Below are 22,042 nucleotides of genomic sequence, written 5' to 3' on the forward strand. Positions count from 1 at the left end.
ACACACTTGCTCTATTTGAACTTAAAGTTTGTAATATCTTTTTGACTCTTATAGAGAGCTATTTCCAAAAGCGCATGGAATTTGTGGTGTCGTATACTTTTAATTAAGCATTGAAATCTCATGAATGTTCTCCTATGATTGTTTATGATATTGAATGAAATCATTTTAGAGCTCTTTAAAATATTTGGACCATTTCTTTATTTTTTGTCTATGTATTTGTTTCAAATGTGTCTCCCTCATGATATGTGAATGGATATGTGCCATGGAATGACTTAATTAGATAGTATTTACTTCTTTTTGTTTTTATTTATTTTCTTTAAAATCGCATGGTCCACTCAAAGGTGAATATGTTGAATGTTTAATTCCACATTTTTGAGTTAATCAGAAAATGTGAGTGTGTGAAAGAGGAGTATCACCTCTATAAAAACACCATAGAATATATAAAAGTCCCTAGGATGTTGACTTTTATCCCTGACGGGAAACGAGATCAACAACATTGTGTCTTTTGATATGAGGCTTATAGGTATTCTTCAAACAAGTTTTCATAGTTTTGTGAAAGAGCCAAATCCTAGTGAGTTGCCCAATAAGTCTATGATCAACAAGGGCCAAGATTTTGTATCTTCACATGGTAGGATATAGCATGGCTTCTAGAATTTTCTCAATTCTCTTCACAAATATGTTTAGTTGATATTTGGAAATCTTAGTGTAGGTAGTAACCATGGTTTCAAAAGCTAGACCTTTAGCATTGAGAATGGATTGCAACCCTACTTTGAAGGGGGTATCCATTACACTTAGAAGAAAGTTTTTCAATTGGCATTAAGGTTTCTCAAAGCACCCATAAATAATTACTAATTATTACTATGTATTAACTTTTCTTAATGTGCAATTTCTTTATTTTTTGTCTATGTATTTGTTTCAAATGTGTCTCCCTCATGATATGTGAATGGATATGTGCCATGGAATGACTTAATTAGATAGTATTTACTTCTTTTTATTTATATTTATTTTCTTTAAAATCACATGGTCGACTCATAGGTGAATATGTTGAATGTTTAATTTCACATTTTTGAGTTAATCAGAAAATGTGAGTGTGTGAAAGAGGAGTATCACCTCTATAAAAACACCATAGAATATATAAAAGTCCCTAGGATGTTGACTTTTATCCTTGATGGGAAACGAGATAAACAACATTGTGTCTTTTGATATGAGGCTTCTAGGTATTCTTCAAACAAGTTTTCATAGTTTTGTGAAAGAGCCAAATCCTAGTGAGTTGCCCAATAAGTCTATGATCAACAAGGGTCAAGATTTTGTATCTTCACATGGTAGGATATAACATGGCTTATAGAATTTTCTCAATTCTCTTCACAAATATGTTTAGTTGATATTTGGAAATCTTAGTGTAGGTAGTAACCATGGTTTCAAAAGCTAGACCTTTAGCATTGAGAATGGATTGCAACCCTACTTTGAAGGGGGTATCCATTATACTTAGAAGAAAGTTTTTCAATTGGCATTAAGGTTTCTCAAAGCACCCTCATAGACCACCAATGGGTATTTACAAGTGGGGTGGTTTTCCTTAAATAACAATGGTGAGTCAACCTGCATTAGCATATAGCAGCAAGTGATTGTTGTCCACACTGTTGGTTTGACAACTAAGTTATGATAGGTTTTCCCACTATTTAAAAATTGGGTGGTGAAGAGAAATCATTATTCTCCTCTCCAACTATATTCAATTGCCCCAAACAACATATTGAAGATAAATATAAATTATTGCTTAACTATTCTAAATTTTGACATTTTTAATTGATCCATCATAAATATAAATCATTGTTTAACTATTCTATGTTTTGATGTTTTTAATTGATGAGTCAATCTCATTAGCAGATAACAACCAATGATGACTATCCACATTGTTAGTTTGGCAATGAAATTAAATAACAACCAATGATGTCCATCCACATTGTTATTTTGACAATGAAATTATGATAAATTTTCCCACTATTCAAAATTAAGTGATTTAAAGAAATAATTATTCTCTTTTCTAACCAAATTCAATTGACCCAAATAATATATTAAAAATAATATAAATTATTATTTACTTTCTACATTTTAATTTAATTTTTTATTTATAAAAAACAACCACCCCTCATTCATTCAACCTATGAAGTGCGCATATACGGAAACTAGGCATATATGGAAGATGTGCGCATATACGGAAACTGTGCATATACAGAAGATGTGTGCATATACGGAAGATGTGCGCATATACGGAGACTGGGCATATACCGAAGATGTGCGCATATACGGAAACTGGGCATATACGGAAGATGTGCGCATATACGGAAACTGGGCATATGCGGAAGATGTGCGCATATACGGAGACTGGTCATATACGGAAGATGTGCGCATATACGGAACCTGGGCATATACGGAAGATGTGCGCATATACGGAAACTGGGCATATAAGGAAGATGTGCGCATATACGGAAACTGGGCATATACGAAAACTGGGCATATACGGAAGATGTGTACATATACGGAAACTGGGCATATACGGAAGATGTGCGCATATACGGAGACTGGTCATATACGGAAGATGTGCGCATATACGGAACCTGGGCATATACGGAAGATGTGCGCATATACGGAAACTAAGCATATACGGAAGATGTGCGCATATACGGAAGATGTGGGCATATACGGAAACTGCGCATATACGGAAGATGTGCGCATATACGGAAACTTGGAATATACGGAAGATGTGTGCATATACGGAAACTGGGCATATACGGAAGATGTGCACATATACGAAGACTGGTCATATACGGAAGATGTGCGCATATACGGAACCTGGGTATATACGGAAGATGTGCGCATATACGGAAACTGGGCATATACAGAAGATGTGCGCATATACGGAAGATGTGGGCATATACGGAAACTGGGCATATACGGAAGATGTGCACATATACGAAAGATGTGAGCATATACGGAAACTGTGCATATACGGAAGATGTGCGCATATATGGAAGATGTGCGCATATACGGAAACTGGGCATATACGAAAGATGTGCGCATATACGGAAACTGGGCATATATGGAAACTGGGCATATACGGAAGATGTGGGCATATACGGAGACTGGGCATATACGAAAGATGTGCGCATATACGGAAACTAGGCATATACAAAAAATGTGGGCATATACGGAAGATGTGCGCATATACGGAAATTGGGCATATATGGAAGATGTGGGCATATACGGAAACTGGGCATATACGGAATACGTGCGCATATACGGAAACTGGGCATATACGGAAGATGTGCGCATATACGGAAACTGGGCATATACGGAAGATGTGCGCATATACGGAAGATGTGGGCATATACGGAAACTGCGCATATACGGAAGATGTGCGCATATACGGAAACTGGGCATATCCGGAAGATGTGTGCATATACAGAAACTGGGCATATACGGAACATGTGCGCATATACGGAGACTGGTCATATACGGAAGATGTGCGCATATACGGAACCTGGGCATATACGGAAGATGTACACATATACGGAAACTGGGCATATACGGAAGATGTGCGCATATACGGAAGATGTGGGCATATACGGAAACTGGGCATATACGGAAGATGTGATCATATACGGAAGATGTGCGCATATATGGAAGATGTGCGCATATACGGAAACTGGGCATATACGGAAGATGTGCGCATATATGGAAGATGTGTGCATATACGGAAACTGGGCATATACGGAAGATGTGGGCATATACGGAAACTGGGCATATATGGAAATTAGGCATATACGGAAGATGTGTGCATATACGAAAGATGTGCGCATATACGGAGACTGGGCATATACGAAAGATGTGCGCATATACAGAAACTGGGCATATACAGAAAATGTGGGCATATACGTAAGATGTGCGCATATACGGAAACTGGTCATATACAGAAGATGTGGGCATATACGGAAACTGGGCATATACGGAATATGTGCGCATATACGGAAACTGGGCATATACGGAAGATGTGCGCATATACGGAAACTGGGCATATACGGAAGATGTGCGCATATACAGAAACTGGGCATATACGGAAGATGAGCGCATATACGGAAGATGTGGGCATATACGGAAACTGCGCATATACGGAAGATGTCCGCATATACGGAAGATGGGCATATACGGAAGATGTGTGCATATACGGAAACTGGGCATATATGGAAGATGTGCGCAATACGGAGACTGGTCATATATGGAATATGTGCGCATATACGGAGCCTGGGCATATATGGAAGATGTGCGCATATACGAAAACTAGGCATATACGGAAGATGTGCGCATATACGGAAGATGTGGGCATATACGGAAACTGGGCATATACGGAAGATGTGCGCATATACGAAAGATGTGCGCATATACGGAAGCTGGGCATATACGGAAGATGTGCGCATATATGGAAGATGTGCGCATATACGGAAACTGGGCATATATGGAAGATGTGCGCATATACAGAAGATGTGCGCATATACGGAAACTGGGCATATACGGAAGATTTGGGCATATACGGAAACTGGGCATATACGGAAGATGTGTGCATATACGGAAGATGTGCGCATATACGGAGACTGGGCATATACGGAAGATGTGCGCATATACGGAAACTGGGCATATGCGGAAGATGTGCACATATACGGAAGATGTTCGCATATACAGAAACTGGGCATATACAGAAAATGTGGGCATATACGGAAGATGTGCGCATATACGGAAACTGGGCATATACGGAAGATGTGGGCATATACAGAAACTGGGCATATACAGAAAATGTGTGCATATACGGAAACTGGGCATATACGGAAGATGTGCGCATATACGGAAACTGGGCATATACGGAAGATGTGCGCATATACAGAAGATGTGGGCATATACGGAAAATGCGCATATACGGAAGATGTGCGCATATACGGAAGATGTGCGCATATACAGAAACTGGGCATATACGAAAGATGTGTGCATATACGGAAACTGGGCATATACGAAAGATGTGCGCATATACGGAACCTGGGCATATACGGAAGATGTGCGCATATACGGAACCTGGGCATATACGGAAGATGTGCGCATACACGGAAACTGGGCATATACGGAAGATGTGCACATATACGGAAGATGTGGGCATATACGGAAACTGGGCATATACGGAAGATGTGCGCATATACGGAAGATGTATGCATATACGGAAACTGGGCATATACAGAAGATGTGCGCATATATGGAAGATGTGCACATATATGCGCATATCTTCCGTATATGCGCAGTTTCCGTATATGCCCACATCTTCCGTATATGCGCTCATCTTCCGTATATGCCCAGTTTCTGTATATGCGCACATCTTCCGTATATGCGCACATCTTCCGTATATGCCCACATCTTCCATATATGCTCAGTTTCCGTATATGCGCACATCTTCCGTATATGCGCTCATCTTCCGTATATGCCCAGTTTCCGTATATGCGCACATCTTCCGTATATGCCCACATCTTCCGTATATGCCCAGTCTCCGTATATGAGAACATCTTCCGTATATGCCCAGGTTCCTTATATGCACACATATTCGTATATGTGCATATACGGAACCTGGGCATATACGGAAGATGTGCGCATATACGGAGACTGGGCATATACGGAAGATGTGGGCATATACGGAAGATGTGCGCATATACGGAAACTGGGCATATACGGAAGATGAGCGCATATACGGAAGATGTGCGCATATACGGAAACTGGGCATATACGGAAGATGTGGGCATATACGAAAACTCGGCATATACGGAAGATGTGCGCATATACGGAAACTGGGCATATACGGAAGATGTGCGCATATACGGAAACTGAGCATATATGGAAGATGTGGGCATATACAGAAACTGGGCATATATGGAAACTGGGAATATACAGAAGATGTGTGCATATACGGAAGATGTGGGCATATACGGAGACTGGGCATATACGGAAGATGTGCGCATATACGGAAACTGGGCATATACGGAAGATGTGCGCATATACGGAAGATGTGCGCATATACGGAAACTGGGCATATACAGAAAATGTGGGCATATACGGAAGATGTGCGCATATACGAAAACTGAGCATATACGGAAGATGTGGGCATATACGGAAACTGGACATATACGGAAGATGTGGGCATATACGGAAACTGGACATATATGGAAGATATGCACATATACAGAAACTGGGCATATAAGGAAGATGTGCGCATATACGGAAACTGGGCATATACGGAAGATGAGCGCATATACGGAAGATGTGGGCATATACGGAAACTGCGCATATACGGAAGATGTGGGCATATACGGAAACTGCGCATATACGGAAGATCTGCGCATATACGGAAATTGGGCATATACAGAAGATGTGTGCATATACGGAAACTGGGCATATACGGAATATGTGCGCATATACGGAGACTGGTCATATACGGAAGATGTGCGCATATACGGAACCTGGGCATATACGGAAGATGTGCGCATATACGGAAACTGGGCATATACGGAAGATGTGCGCATATATTCCACATCTTCCGTATATGCCCAGTTTCCATATATACCCATATTCCACATCTTCTGTATATGCCCAGTTTCCGTATATACCCACATCTTCCTTATATGCGCACATCTTTCGTATATGCCCAGTTTCCGTATATGCGCACATCTTCCGTATATGTCCAGGTTCCGTATATGCGCACATCTTCCGTATATGACCAGTCTCCGTATATGCGCACATCTTCCGTATATGCCCAGTTTCCGTATATGCACACATCTTCCGTATATGCCCAGTTTCCGTATATGCGCAACATCTTCCGTATATGCGCAGTTTCCGTATATGCCCACATCTTCCGTATATGCGCTCATCTTCCGTATATGCCCAGTTTCCATATATGCGCACATCTTCCGTATATGCCCAGTTTCCGTATATGCGCACATCTTCCGTATATGCCCAGTTTCCGTATATGCCCACATCTTCCGTATATGCACAGTTTCCGTATATGCGCACATCTTCTGTATATGCCCACATTTTCTGTATATGCCCAGTTTCCGTATATGCGCACATCTTCCATATATGCGCACATCTTCCGTATATGTCGAGTTTTCGTATATGCCCAGTCTCCGTATATGCGCACATCTTCCGTATATGCACACATCTTCCGTATATGCCCAGTTTCCATATATGCCCAGTTTCCGTATATGCCCACATCTTCCGTATATGCCCAGTTTCCGTATATGCGCACACCTTCCGTATATGCGCACATCTTCCGTATATGCCCAGTTTCCGTATATGCGCACATCTTCCATATATGTGCACATCTTCCGTATATGCACATCTTCCGTATATGCGCACACCTTCCGTATATGCCCAGTTTCCGTATATGCCCACATCTTTCGTATATGCGCACATTTTCCATATATGCCCAGTTTCCGTATATGCACACATCTTCCGTATATGCCCAGGTTCCGTATATGCGCACATCTTCTGTATATGACCAGTCTCCGTATATGCGCACATCTTCCGTATATGCCCAGTTTTCGTATATGCACACATCTTTCGTATATGCCCAGTTTCCGTATATGCGCACATCTTCCGTATATGCGCACATCTTCCGTATATGCGCAGTTTTCGTATATGCCCACATCTTCCATATATGCGCTCATCTTCCGTATATGCCCAGTTTCCGTATATGCGCACATCTTCCGTATATGCCCTGTTTCCGTATATGCGCACATCTTCCATATATGCCCAGTTTCCGTATATGCGCATATCTTCCGTATATGCCCAGTCTCCGTATATGCCCACATCTTCCGTATATGCACACATCTTCCGCATATGCACTGTTTCCATATATGCCCACATCTTCCGTATATGTCCAGTTTCCGTATATGCGCACATCTTCCGTATATGCGCACATCTTCCGTATATGCCCACTTTCCGTATATGCGCACATCTTCCATATATGCGCACATCTTCCGTATATGCACAGTTTCCGTATATGCGCACATCTTCCGTATATGTGCACATCTTCCGTATATGCCCAGTTTCCGTATATGCCCACATCTTCCGTATATGCGCACATCTTCCGTATATGCCCAATTTCCGTATATGCGCACATCTTCCGTATATGACCAGGTTCAGTATATGCGCACATCTTCCGTATATGACCAGTCTCCGTATATGCGCACATCTTCCGTATATGCCCAGTTTCCGTATATGCACACATCTTCCCTATATGCCCAGTTTCCGTATATGCGCACATCTTCTGTATATGCGCACATCTTCCGTATATGCGCAGTTTCCGTATATGCCCACATCTTCCGTATATGCGCACATCTTTCGTATATGCCCAGTTTCCGTATATGCGCACATCTTCCGTATATGCCTAGTTTCCGTATATGCGCACATCTTCCGTATATGCCCAGTTTCCGTATATGCACACATCTTCCGTATATGCCCAGTTTCCGTATATGCGCACATCTTCCATATATGCCCACATTTTCTGTATATGCCCAGTTTCCGTATATGCGCACATCTTCCGTATATGCCCAGTTTCCGTATATGCGCACATCTTCGGTATATGCCCAGTCTCCGTATATGCGCACATCTTCCGTATATGCACACATCTTCTGTATATGCACAGTTTCCGTATATGCGCACATCTTCCGTATATGCCCAGTTTCCGTATATGCGCACTTCATAGGTTGAATGAATGAGGGGTGGTTGTTTTTTATAAATAAAAAATTAAATTAAAATGTAGAAAGTTAAATAATAATTTATATTATTTTTAATATATTATTTGGGTCAATTGAATTTGGTTAGAAAAGAGAATAATTATTTCTTTAAATCACTTAATTTTAAATAGTGGGAAAATTTATCATAATTTCATTGTCAAAATAACAATGTGGATGGACATCATTGGTTGTTATTTAATTTCATTGCCAAACTAACAATGTGGATAGTCATCATTGGTTGTTATCTGCTAATGAGATTGACGCATCAATTAAAAACATCAAAACATAGAATAGTTAAACAATGATTTATATTTATGATGGATCAATTAAAAAGGTCAAAATTTAGAATAGTTAAGCAATAATTTATATTTATCTTCAATATGTTGTTTGGGGCAATTGAATATAGTTGGAGACGAGAATAATGATTTCTCTTAACCACCCAATTTTTAAATAGTAGGAAAACCTATCATAACTTAGTTGTCAAACCAACAGTGTGGACAACAATCACTTGCTGCTATATGCTAATGCAGGTTGACTCACCATTGTTATTTAAGGAAAACCACCCCACTTGTAAATACCCATTGGTGGTCTATGAGGGTGCTTTGAGAAACCTTAATGCCAATTGAAAAACTTTCTTCTAAGTGTAATGGATACCCCCTTCAAAGTAGGGTTGCAATCCATTCTCAATGCTAAAGGTCTAGCTTTTGAAACCATGGTTACTACCTACACTAAGATTTCCAAATATCAACTAAACATATTTGTGAAGAGAATTGACAAAATTCTATAAGCCATGTTATATCCTACCATGTGAAGATACAAAATCTTGACCCTTGTTGATCATAGACTTATTGGGCAACTCACTAGGATTTGGCTCTTTCACAAAACTATGAAAACTTGTTTGAAGAATACCTAGAAGCCTCATATCAAAAGACACAATGTTGTTGATCTCGTTTCCCATCAAGGATAAAAGTCAACATCCTAGGGACTTTTATATATTCTATGGTGTTTTTATAGAGGTGATACTCCTCTTTCACACACTCACATTTTCTGATTAACTCAAAAATGTGAAATTAAACATTCAACATATTCACCTATGAGTCGACCATGTGATTTTAAAGAAAATAAATATAAATAAAAAGAAGTAAATACTATCTAATTAAGTCATTCCATGGCACATATCCATTCACATATCATGAGGGAGACACATTTGAAACAAATACATAGACAAAAAATAAAGAAATTGCACATTAAGAAAAGTTAATACATAGTAATAATTAGTAATTATTTATGGGTGCTTTGAGAAACCTTAATGCCAATTGAAAAACTTTCTTCTAAGTGTAATGGATACCCCCTTCAAAGTAGGGTTGCAATCCATTCTCAATGCTAAAGGTCTAGCTTTTGAAACCATGGTTACTACCTACACTAAGATTTCCAAATATCAACTAAACATATTTGTGAAGAGAATTGAGAAAATTCTAGAAGCCATGCTATATCCTACCATGTGAAGATACAAAATCTTGGCCCTTGTTGATCATAGACTTATTGGGCAACTCACTAGGATTTGGCTCTTTCACAAAACTATGAAAACTTGTTTGAAGAATACCTATAAGCCTCATATCAAAAGACACAATGTTGTTGATGTCGTTTCCCGTCAAGGATAAAAGTCAACATCCTAGGGAATTTTATATATTCTATGGTGTTTTTATAGAGGTGATACTCCTCTTTCACACACTCACATTTTCTGATTAACTAAAAAATGTGGAATTAAACATTCAACATATTCACCTTTGAGTGGACCATGTGATTTTGAAGAAAATAAATAAAAACAAAAAGGAGTAAATACTATCTAATTAAGTCATTCCATGGCACATATCCATTCGCATATCATGAGGGAGACACATTTGAAACAAATACATAGACAAAAAATAAATAATTGGTCCAAATATTTTAAAGAGCTCTAAAATGATTTCATTCAATATCATAAACAATCATAGGAGAACATTCATGAGATTTCAATGCTTAATTAAAAGTATACGACACCACAAATTCCATGCGCTCTTGGAAATAGCTCTCTATAAGAGTCAAAAAGATATTACAAACTTTAAGTTCAAATAGAGCAAGTGTGTAAAGTACTCTACAAAATTCCTAATACTTAAATGTAAATTGAATGCATTCATCCTTAAGGGACTAGAATGGAACTCGAATGGGACTCTTGAGGAACAATAAATAGTATATATTAAGCTAGAAGAAAGCAAAAGGAATGCAGACAGAATTACAAATGTATAACAAACTTTACAAAGTTGGATGATTTAAGACTAGGGAGAAATAAATGGGAATTGCTTCAAATAAAATATAGAACACTCACAAAATTGCAGAAGGATGACCGACTTAATGAATTATCTATCCCTTATAGCATCAAATGTTGGAGTATACATTAGTCTTTGCATATTTGTTAATCTAACCAATGGGGAAGTTATTCAGGATTAACAATTTCATTTAAATATTTTCTAAGCCATTCTTTAATATAATCCATAGGAAGGACGATTATGTCGTGTCTTACATCTAATGCAAAAGTATGCTCATATGTTTCTTTTGTATTTGAACATAATTGATTGATGACTGATAGTTGGTCTTCATTCTCATTATCATATGTAACTAACCATTTTTTATTTCTTCCTTCAAAGAATTTGTTAAGTTGTCGAACTCATTACCCCATAATGTCTTAATAACTTCCAATTCTTGTAGCACATCTTTTGGAACTAACATGGAGTCTGTAATCATTATTGACCCTTGAATATCTTCAACAACTTTAATACATTTAAAGAAACTATTGCTTCGTTAGTCATTAATCTTTGTACACTCAAAAATAGCATCCTTTAACATTTTGATTCTAGCATATAATCTTGCCTTTATCTATTTTATTTGCTCCCCATTTGAAATCCCTTGTTGGGTTTTTTGAAAGTCATTAAGGGTAGAAATTCTAGTAATAAATATCATTAAATCACTATGAGCAAAGTGTTAATCATGTTCCAAGTCCTTTAGCAAATAATTTGTAAAAGAAGAAATCTTTGAGAGAGCTTTCTTAAATTTAGAAATAGCTCCCATGCGTGTTCAGTAACTATTAGTCACATATTGATATTGTCTACGACTTAAGTCCTAATTCCATTCAATGGTTTTATTGCCTTCATAATTCTATTTAGTGTATTAAGCGTGACTATTGGTACAAGTTCTAGGTTTGGGATAGCTAAAGGGTGCATAAATTAAGGTCTATGGCTGACAGCTTCTTCAAGTTCATTGATCTTCCTCTTTAATCACATGTTCTCAATTTCTTGCTCTATGTCAAAATGTGTAAGCGTGTCCCTTTTAGCCATATGTAATTTAAGAAGTCTAGTAGGTCCAACTCCTAAGACATCTACTTTCGACTTTCATTTCTTTGTCACCTTCTTGTTCCTAATATGCACCTTCTCAATTTGTAACTTCATACTAGTCTTATCATAATGAGTATTATGCATAGTAATAATTGTTCTTCAAAAATGGTTGGCTCCTATATAGTTAATTATTCTACTATTCTTTGAATTTCTACTAGACATAGTGCTACCCAATCGAGGACTACAATAATATTTACTTTCATGTCGGTGAGCCCTTCTGCTTGTTTTGACTATTTCTTACTAGAACTTATATTACTTCTTGATGAGGTAACCATGGCATGGAATTTATCCAAACTACCATGATGGGGTGGTTCTTCACCATCATCTCCATTAGAGCATCATTCATTACTCTCTCCACAGGTTATAATTATCTCTTTTTCTTAGGGCCTAGGGAGGGACTCCGACGAGTATGTGGGGCTTATAAGGGTTATACACTTGTAGGGTTCTTCCCTCTTTCCTTGATTTTGGTATTCTATTCTAAAGTGGAATTAACTTTTGTGATTAAATCACCATTTATTCTCTTGGAAGAATTTTCTTGTAACATTCGAGTTCTTCACACTAATTAAGACAAGGAATGACTTTTGATTTTAGAAATTCGAGTTCATCTCATCATTATAATATCTTAGTTTTATTCTTCCTCGTATTTCTTTATCACGGCAAAACTTTTCATTAAATATTATGTCATTTTAGCTTGAGCAAAAAGTGACTTTGAATAAAGTGAAAAATAATTTTAAGAAACCTCTTACTTTCATAATACTTATCCATATATATAATACACATAATCATATCCATAATTTTAATAACAAAAAAAACTTGTTTAGTTTTATAATAAAATAAGATTTATTAAATATTAATATTTTAAATATTAATTTTTATATTAATTAAAAAGTAATTATTATATTTTTTCCAACCCTTGGCTTAAATATAATTTACAAAAAATTAAATAAACTTTCTATAAAAATATTTTATTAATTAAAAATAAATAATTTACAAAATTTCTAAATAAACTTTTTATAAAAAAATTATAACTTTTATACCTTCACTTTATTATTTAAAAATAAATTTAAAGTAGGAACTATATCTCAACTAATAACAACATCTTTTAATTGTAATTCTTATATTTTAGTTTTTGGAAAGAATTAATATTTAACGTAATTAATCATTATTTATAAGTGAGTTAGGGCATAGTTTCAGTCTTATCAAATATTATGAATTCTAAATAATTGAATTTATTTGTAACGATGATGTAATGATGCTAAGATTAAGATTATTTGGAACAAAACTTCCGTTATAACCTTGGACATTGATATTGTTTGTTTTTATGGCCAAGATAAGAGATATTTTTGGAACAAAACTCGCATTATAACCTTGGGATATTGATACTATTTGTTTTAAGGAGAATCCTACCTCGATAACAAACCCACAACTAATGATCCTCTAAACTTTAGTTTTTGTTTTTTGTTTTTTCTTTTGGTTGAAGTAGTTCTATTAAATGCAAGGAGAAAATAACAATAACACAGAGATAATTTTCATTATTTTATTAATGGTTTTTTTTTAGTACATTAAAGTTGTAGCTAAAATTAGATGCTGGCATTTTAAAGACATACTTAGCACCTGGAAACAATTTTTGGAAAAAAAAATGATGTATTAAAAAGTCTAAAAAGTACAGAGATTACATATATTGAAACTGTCCTTGTAGCCCCTTTATAGATAAAACAATGGCTAAAGTTATATTATTGTAGCCTAAGTCATTTAAACTTGCTGGAATGTTTATCCTTCAAAGTAGCAAACCTAGTGGGTTTAGTGAGAGCAATGCTAGTTGAGCATATATGCTCTATGTATTGTTTGCGTGACTTGAACCCACGTGCTTTCAAATCCTTTGGCGTGATTTTGGTCCTTTTAACCATAGCATCAACATTTATCTTTTTTGTTTTCTGTGGAAATTAAAACATTATCAATAAATATCAAAATCCACATAGATATAATGAGAATATGTTGACCATGTAACGAATATGAAAAGACATTTCATTGACTAGCTATCAATAAATATCAAAATCTATATAGATATAATGAGAATATGGTGAACATGTAAGGAATATGAAAAGAAAATGCATTAACTAGTCATAAAAAAATATGTCAATGTTATTATGAGCTAAGATATGTAGTATATAACTTACCTCTCCTAATTTATCTTGAAGTCTAGGTGAATGCCGCAATGGTTGAGGAGAATGTGATTTTTGCTGAGTATCATGTCCACCATCATACATGATTTTTGCTATCATTTTTCACGTCTGTTCACCCATCATATCAATTAAAAGCACGTGCTGTAACCTGTCGACCGTCCGATCATCCCACGAAGATCTGATGGTATACGCTACTCCCACCCTGTGAACCTGCACGCTTGTTAGTTAGCAGGGAAAGCGGTTTCCCATGAGTCATGTCCGCCACGCGTCACAAATCCGTTGGATCGCGCCCCCGCATACAGAAACCGCTCGCCTCCAATAAGCGATGCGGGGAAACCACTTTCTGCCATCCTGTACGACCCCGCGCGTTATCACCCACGCATGTAAGCCACCCGTCGACCGTCCGATCATCCATCCTGCGATCCGACGGCCCGTGATCCTCCATTCGCGTTCTCTCCCGATGGCCTCCGTAATCCAATCTCCACCGTTCATTTACGCAATCCAATGGTTGATGTTGTCCCGGTGTTGTCTATGCCTCCCGCCATGAGATCGCAGTCGTTCGCCAGTCCCATCCAACGGCTAGCATTCGTTCTTAGCTCCTCATTTGTTTTCCACGCAATTTTCATGTTTTTGGCCTGCCTCGTGCTTCCAATGGGTGAAGGTGATCATCCTCCAGCACTCTGCAATTAATACTTCACCCACTGCATTCAAGAGACAACACGGCCGGGGAAAGAAAGTACTGCCTCGAGCAGTTGAATTCATTTACCACTTATGGATTTTTTGTCCCATATGGTACTCCACCTACTCAAAGAAGGACGACCGAATAGCAGAAAGGTCATTTTGTCCATTAAAACAATCAAATTGTATCAAAGACCATATCTGATTGTAAATGTGGCTGGTGGCTAGTTATGACCCCTACACGCTTTGAACAGCAGAGCAATTTTGTAAACAAACTCCATATATACCCAAAAACGAGAATGTAATAGGCGTTGAGGGTTGATGAATGTTATCTTGATGTAAAGTTCAACTTCTGGAGACTGCAACTACTGTGATACCTGCAGCGTCTGGTCTTCATTTTCAGCTAATACAAGCTTCTTTTACTGCTAATTGCTCACTTTCCACTTCTTCTTTGTTCCAGGTTGTGCCTGTTATACATTTATTCATGTGTTGTTGATGTTTAGCATTAGAGGGGCTGTCATCCCACCTCTGTGTTATAATTTAGCATGCACCATTGAATGTGTATACAGGTTTCTGTTGTTTTAATGCCAGAGAGATGTCATCTTGTCTGTGCATTAGGAGATAGATTTGTAGACCTTTTAACTGGTTGCAGTTGGCCATCACAAGGTCCTGTGCATCTGCTGGTGTGATCAGTATTCTCCATCATCACAATTTCCTTAAACTGTGAGTAATTGGTGGTCTAAAGCCTTGTAGTCTGGGGGTGTTCACCCATATCTGGGGTTAATCATAGTAGAAGTGGTTATCTGGCTTGAATATGCAGCATTTCTTTCATTCATCCACCATTTTCCAACATTTTATTTGAGTTTGTAATGTTCCCGAGAATCTCTGAGATACAACCTAGGAGAGTTTCTTGGGGTGATAACACCTACCATCGCTAGTGATTTGGGATTTGAAAATATGGAAAATTGTGAAAAGGGACCTTTTTGGATTTTTCCAAAACTAGCTTAATCCAAAAAAACTAAAAGTCAGATATCTGGATAGGTGGGGATTTGCCCTATGTTGATTGTTATCATTATGGCATGAGGTGTCATGGGCTAGAGACACGACAACACTAAAGTGGAGACCAGGTAGTAGTCTTATGGAGGTGTCATGGACTACATAAGTTCTGGATAACAATAGTACAAAAATCCAAGAAATTTAGATGAACAAAACTTTTAGAAATCCCCAAATCCGAATGTCCAAAGGGACAAACTATTGACTGTAGCAACAAAAATGAAAACCTAGACTTGAATGGATCCATATGTTTTGGAATCCTGGATGCATACAAAAATTCTCATAATAGAGACTCAAGAAAAATCCCAGATCTAGATTCAAAAGGTGGGGGTCACTAACATGTATAGTAAGGAAATGACCACATACAGTGGTGACACATGGACAGAGGACTAGGACATGTCAATGACATATTGCTTATGTAGCATTCTATCATGATGACACGTGGGAAAAAATAGTTCCATGTGTCTAACATGTGGCAATGGTACAAATGTTGATGTGGTACTTAGAAGGGAAGGCCTTCAGAAGGACATATCTTTGTGTCCAAAACTCAAATGTCGATAAAGTTTATATCATTGAAATCTCTTGACGAGTAGAAGACGATGGTGACCTAGAAGTTAGGGTCTTATGTGAGTAAAGGAAAGCAAAAATATTATAACCCCACCTCCTTAAACTAACTTAGAGAAATAGATATGTTAGAACTTCATTAGATACCCTCTTGAACTTAGTGAATAATATCGTTGCTCAAGTTAATTTATGCTTACCCTAGCTAACTCCTAGCAAAAAAGTTCTTCCTTAATTACCCAAACTAAGCTAAGGGCTTTGTTGGTTCTCTTGAAGCAATAAATGCAACCTTATTCATATCCAACTTTAAGTTTTATTTGGTTTTAATTAATATTTTATGGTAATTTATTAGTTGCACTAATTTATAAGGATTTTATATTTGCACACTATTATTATGGAGTGTATTTATTAATTTCTTTAAATAATATTTTGTTAAACTTTTATTTGTTCCATAATGGGATATATATATATATATATATATATATATATATATATATATCTCTTAAAAATAGAAATTTTAGAATTCTAATTTAATTATTAATAATTATTATGCAAATGGTAAGGATTTAACCTCCACAAAATATTTTAGAATATTTTTAATAGTAATTATAAATTAAAGATTGAGATTTATTTCAAAAGTAGTTATGTTTTTTTCCTTTTAATTAAATCGATTAATTATATATTGTCAAATGAACATGCATCATATAATCATGAGTGTGTTATAGTTTTTTTTAGATATGTGCTATTAGTAAACCATGGTATTGGCCACTATCATTGTAACAAAACCTATTTCCATATTAAAAATCTCCATGCAAAGTGCAAATAAATCTCTATAAGTAAAAATCTTATTACATATTTCTTTACCTATTTCTTTAAATGCATGTCTAAATCATATGATAATAATAATAATATTAAAATTTACTTTAATTATTTTTTATTTTTTATTTTAACAATATTAATATTAGATACATCATAAAGTAAGTGTAAACCTTTGTATATAATTATGTTAATAAGCATGTCTATTTTGGAATAGGCTTTTCAGAATTTTAATTTAATTATCAATTGTTGGGATTTAACCACCATAGAATATTCTTAATAGCATGCAAAAATTAAAACGTTGAGATTTATTCTCATAACTATGTCTTTTTTGCCCTTTTAATTAAATGAATTATAGTTTTTTGAGCATGTTGTATAAATAAACTATGGTATTAAGAATTTTATGATATAGAGAAAAAAGATCTCCAAGTTAAAAATTTTGTTACATATTTTTTTAAAGAAATATAAATTTAATTTATATACTAATTCTTTTTATCATTAATAGTTATTTTATTATTTTAAATAAAATTAAAATTTAATTAATTTTTATGATTTTTTTAATTTTAATGTTTTGATGTTTATTATAAATTAATACTATTTCTGTATTAATTTTAATATAATTTTTAAAAATATAACATTTAAATAATTATTTTTATTTTTTATTTAAAAATAAAATATATTTGAAAATAAAATAAATTTAAAAATAATAAAATGATAATTTAGAATATATATACCTGCCCAAAAAATAATTCAACTTATTCACAAATATATTCTCAACTCCATGCAAAAGCCCTATTTGACTGTCAAAATATCCCGTATCGCATGTCAAATTCAATTACTTTAGTGTTACATCAAATTCTTTCCAAAAAGAGTTTTCTAATATTGTAAATACCGTAAGCTTTTCAATATTCCCCCTTTTCTACTTATAACCTCTGGAATTTTCAATGAAGGGACGAATCATGCAAATATCTGAGTGGAGAAGGAAAATGAAAATATAAGAGAGGTAAATATAAAAACTTCAAACCTCATTTGGATTGTGTTTGAAGCAATACCATAAAAATGACTGAGATATAAAAACTATTGCACGAAATTAGTAGTTGAAATCCATTATTGTGATAAAATTATCCGACTTACTGTGCCCAATAATTCTTACAAGTATTTGACTTGAGCGCGTCTGCATCATAACAGGCATGGAATAACTTGTTACTTTATAAAGATTTGTCACTTTAATTAAGTTCCACCTGGTCGTGTAGTGTTACTGGTTAATGGAATGACGTTGCATATCATGCGATAAGTATTTCTTAATTACAATTGGTATATCAACTGTAAAAAAAAATGGATATCATATGTGCAACGAAAAAGAAATCTCACCTTTGTAAAAAAAAATGGAAATATTTGTGCAGCGAATAAGCAATCTCACCATTTCGGACGCTGAAAGATAAAGAAATTATATAGATGCTAACACGCCATGAATCAAACCTCTCAGACTTGTCTGAGGGAAGGTCAGACAACACGTCAGATTTAAACCCTTCATCCAACTCTAAACAGTAAAATTGACTAAGGTTTCGAATTTGCCAAATTTGCCTAATTCATATCTGGACATAAATTGAAAAACACATTTATAATAAGACAAAAGATATAGTTTTCAGGTTATAATTTCTTCGAAAACTATGCAAAAATTCATGGAGGCCTGAGTAAAAAGGGAATCTTATAGAGAACAAATTTAAGAGATTGAGACCATATTTCAAAATGATCACATCGGTTTTACAACCCATGTGGTTACAAGTTTTTTATTGCAATTTTTCATAGAAACCGTTGACAGGAAAACGAGTACCTAAGCTAGTCAGAAAATTTGAAAAGGAAACTGATTCACTGGGCCAGAAAAAAGGAAAGAGCCATGGGCAAGTCGAGGATGAGAAAATTATAAATCTTGCCATATTACTTCAATCCAAAACGCTTTGATGCAGTGGGAACAGAAATAGAGAGACGAACACCGTAACAGACCTCCATGACGACGAACTGAATTTTTTCTCAAATCTGTGAAGGGCATTCTTATGAGATTTTGAAGGGAACATTGGATGCGGCTGAAAGCACGGTGGATATGGTAAGACGTAGTCTGGATATGTGGTTGGGCCAGACGGCATCCGCCGCTCTTTTCAACTCAAATTTGATATGACAGATCTCGCCAAGGATTTCAACTCATCTCCTCCCCGTGATGAAGATGTCCCTTTTGTTATTCCCTCAAGGTGCCGGTTCTGCTGGGGTTGTTTGTGCTTCGTCGGTTGCTGTTCTCCGAGAGCGCATACAATAGCGGGGCATAGCAAAAAAATTGAGTGCTATTACCCAGATTGAAATCATTTAAAATCTCAATTCATTTAAAAATAAAATATGCGAGCCCATGCCAGTTTGAAATCGAAAACAAGGAGGCTTGAAATGGTAACACGCGCGCCAATGCCAGTTTGAAATCGAAAACCGGGGAGGTTTGAAATGGTAAAGGAGGGCAATTCCTTTGGCGGATCAATAAGCCATGAATACGATGTCATCAATATGATGTGAGGGGAACTGCAAGGTTGGCTGTGGCAGGGTCACCGAGGGCTTTTTGCTGGGCAGCCGGAGAGGGATGCCGGAGAGGGATGATGTATAATCGGATGAGGTATGGGGAGTTGTCTATAATGCGACTTTTTGAAGATTCCGGTGACGGAATCCGGCGAAGAAATTGAGGTCAAATCTTGATTTCTTGCAGTTAAAATGGTTTTTTAACTGCATATTTGGATTCAGCACCGTGAAAAACCCCTGGGAGGCTTTCATTGTGCAGAAACTAGCTATCAAACTTGCGATTCCAATAATTCTTGCCGGATTTCGACCGGAAAAATCCGCCGGAAAAGCTTTCAAAAAGTCGCATTATAGACAACTCCGAGGTATGGTCCATGCCGTCGCCGTGCTGTGTAAGACTCTGACAAAAGTACCCTCCATAGCATTAACTTTGCTATGGAGGTGGAAATAGGAATTGCTCAGAGAAGACAGTATTATTAACGTCAATACGGCGCTGTCTGTCCTTGGAAGTCGGAATTTGGAAAGGATTGAATTGAAACGTCGGCGGAAAATTAGGTGTCAGGAAATATCTGGGAATAACAACTGGGCAGTGGGCGTATGGAACTTCCGTGGGCGTATATTTCACCGTGACTTTCAAGAAATGATGGAGTTACAGATGGAAGTTTAGAAGTGTAACTCCATCATTTCTTGAAAGTCACGATATTGCAAACTCTCAATGAACTCATCCTGGTTCCCACTAAAATGGCCCATTCAAATTATAATTTCCACGTCATATCTTCATCACTGCCTTCATATCTCCATCCGCCAGTTCGGAAGTGTAGAATTGGTCTAAAATGTAGTAGTCAAAACCCTAATATTCACATGGCGGTGCCCACAGATTTCACTAAAAGAAACATTGTGAAGAGCCTGCAAAGCGGCATAAACAGCTCTGAACACCATGACAATCAGTTTATTACAGCTTTGACTATATATTTATATGGCACATGCTCCTATTTTCCAAAGTCGCTATTATTTACAGCACCGTTAAGTAATAGAGGGCATATGATAGACATATTATATTTCATCTGCAGAGTCAGCACTTTAACAAATATACATTCACAACTTAAAGTTAAAAAAGGGTCTCTATCACACATATTCAACCAGATGCACCTATAAATGGGTCTTATCACAGCTATGCAACAAGTGGCATCCCAAAGGGACCCAGAGCAACTATCAATTACAGATTTTAGAAGTAACAAGCAACTCAACTTACTATTTAGTAATAATGAATGTAATAGGGTTTAAATTTCAATCCACGTACATCGCGCCAAAGGAAAAATGTGAAATGAATAGTTCAGCAATAATGTTCAGATTTCGGGCTAAATACATTGCACCCAAGAGGAATGAACAGTTTAGTACGTTGCACCATAAGCAATACGGACCCATCAATACTTCCACGTCACGTCCACGTCACGTCCACGTCCACACAATATGCTTTGCTTTTCACTAAAAAAATATGTCTTCAAATGATCTCAATCCCATCATAATTTTGTCGTTTATTTGATTATTTGCGGTAAATGCCAAGTATGACTTAATAAGCTCATAATTGGTTTATATTTTTCCTTTTCATCGATTAAAAATCATATTATCTGGATTAAATAAAATAAATAAAAACTGGGTTTTAATTAGAAGGTTTAATATTTATTATTATTATTATATTTTAGTTTTGTTTTTGCGTTGGTATTTATCTATAGTTTAATTTTAGGAATTCAATTTTTGACCAAAAATATGGTATTTATCTATAGTTTAATTTTAGGAATTCAATTTTTGTTATTTTTTATTATTATTTAAAATTATTTATTTATAGAGTGATTGATTTTTCCTAAATTATAATGTTTTTTACAATATTTTCAATTTAAGATAACTTATTATTATATTAAAAACATATTTTAAAATTTTTTATTATAAAAAC

This window comes from Pinus tabuliformis, chromosome 9 (assembly GCF_031772625.1).
Source record: "Pinus tabuliformis cultivar Carrire ecotype Pingquan chromosome 9, CPIR1, whole genome shotgun sequence".
NCBI lineage: Eukaryota > Viridiplantae > Streptophyta > Pinopsida > Pinales > Pinaceae > Pinus > Pinus tabuliformis.